The sequence below is a fragment of the Ursus arctos genome, chromosome X (assembly GCF_023065955.2).
Source record: "Ursus arctos isolate Adak ecotype North America chromosome X, UrsArc2.0, whole genome shotgun sequence".
NCBI lineage: Eukaryota > Metazoa > Chordata > Mammalia > Carnivora > Ursidae > Ursus > Ursus arctos.
The window spans coordinates 63,636,228-63,638,425 of record NC_079873.1 but is presented as its reverse complement, the minus strand read 5'-3'; the positions used below and the strand labels follow the sequence as shown (position 1 = coordinate 63,638,425).

The 2,198-nt window shown below is 37.3% G+C and overlaps 1 pseudogene; it reads left to right on the top strand.

Moving 5' to 3' along the window:
• Nucleotides 1–321: 321 nt before the first annotated feature.
• LOC113242109 (SUMO-conjugating enzyme UBC9-like) lies at nucleotides 322–801 on the top strand (annotated as a pseudogene).
• Nucleotides 802–2,198: the final 1,397 nt, after the last annotated feature.

The window sequence follows — 2,198 nt, the reverse complement described above, 5'->3', positions numbered from 1 at the left end:
TGTGGTCCAATGCATCATTCAAAGACATCATTTCCTTATTGATTTTCTGTCTGTATGATCTATCCATTGATATAAGTGGGGTGTTAAGGTCCCCTACTCTTATCAAATTACCATCAATTTCTCTCTTTATGTCCATTAATATCTGTTTTATATATTTAGGCACTCCACTGTCAGGTGTGTAGATATTTACAATTGTTATATCCTCTTGTAAAATTGACCCTTTGGCCACAAAGTAGGCTTGGGAGTGAAGTCTTAAGCCAAAGGGAACACTGCTGCCACCTCATCCATCTTTCTTACCATGTGTTGGCTGCCCAAGGGACTTTGAATATGTTGGAGATCACCTTCAGCAGACTCACCCAGGAGAAGAAAGCCTGGAAGAAGGACCCCTTGTTTGGCTTTGTGGCTGTCCCAACAGAAAATCCCAATGCCATGATAAGCCTCATGAACTAGGAGTGCAGCATTCTAGGAAAGAAAGAGACTCCATGGGAAGGAGGCTTGTTTAAACTATGGATGCTTTTCAAAGATGATTATCCATCTTCACCCCCAAAATACAAATTTGAACCATCACTGTTTCACTGCAATGTGTACCCATCAGACTTAGTGTGCCTGTTCATCTTTGAGGAAAAAGCCTGGAGACCAGCCATCACAATTAAGCAGATCTTGTTAAGAATTTAGAAACATCTAAATGGACCAAATATCCAGGATCCAGCTCAAACAGAGACCTACAGGATTTACTGCCAAAACAGACTGTAGTATGAGAAGAGGGTTTGAGCATAAGCCAAGATGTTCACACCTTCATAAGTGGTGACCTTGTGACAACAAAAGAAGGAAGGGATTGACTTGGCAAGAACTTATTTACAACATTTTTGAAATTTAACATTGCTCTGTACAATTACTAGTCACCTGAGGAGGGTTGAGAAGTGCCATTGTTCATTTCCACCACTGGTACACAGTTCTCAATTCACTGAATTACCTTGTTTTTCATACAGGGTCTCTTCCTTTAGTCTTTTGTATTTTTAATTGTTATGTATAACTTCTTTTTATTTTAATATTAATGTTAGTATTCAACAGCTGTAAAATTTAAAAACTTTTATACATCAATGAGCCCCCAAGAGCTAGTTTCCTTTGTTTGCTGATGCCAGGATGCTTTCCACTATTTAGAGCTACACTTAGGCTCCAGCTGGCCTCCTTCCCTCCTCTTTCTCCACAGAATTTGGGTTATGTTGCTCATGAGCCTCAAATCCAAAGTCAGCCAGCTTCTCTTCATCACTCCATTTCCTTTGTGTTTATATGTCATTTTTCCTGTGTTACCGTTTAGAGTAAATAAACTGTTTATATTTTTAAAAATGATCCATTTATCGTTATATAATGCCCACCTGTCGCTTGTTACAATCTTTGTTTTATTTTTTTCAGTTTTTGTTTTAAAGTCTATTTTATCTTATATAAGTGTTGTTACCCCAGCTTTTTTTTCTTTCCTGCTTCCATGTGCATGGTGAACATTTTTCCATCCCTTAATTTTCAGTTTGAATGCATTTTTAGGTCTAAGGTGAGTTTCTTGTAGGCAACATATAGATGGGACTTCTTTATTATCCACTTCACCACCTTATTTCTGTTGATTGGAGCATGTAAGCTATTTACATTTAAAGTAATTATTGATGGTTGTATACTTATTGCTATTTTATTGTGTTTTGATTATTTTTGTGGTTCTTCTCATTTCATTTCTTTTCCTCTTGCTCTCTTTCTTTGTGATTGATGAGTTTCTACAGAATTATGTTTGACTTTCTTTCTCTTTTTTTGTACATCTATCATAGATTTTGAATTTGTGGTTACCAAGAGGTTCATATATGATATCCAAATGAAATTAGCAATCTATATTAATCTGATTAATATAAAACATTAAAAAAACAGAAAAAGAAGAAAATCTTCTTGGGGCACGTGGGTGGCTCAGTCATTAAGCGTCTGCCTTTGGCTCAGGTCATGATCCCCGGGTCCCGGGATCGAGCCCTGCATCAGGCTCCCTGCCCAGTGGGAAGCCTGCTTCTCGCTCTCCCACTCCTGCTGGTGTTCCCTCTCTTGCTGTGTCTCTCTGTCCAATAAATAAATAAAATCTTTTTTAAAAAAAAGAAGAAAATCTTTTTTCCTCTTCCCTCTTGTCTTCCTTTATTACTCCCTTCTTTATGTTTTATGTCTAAGTTATC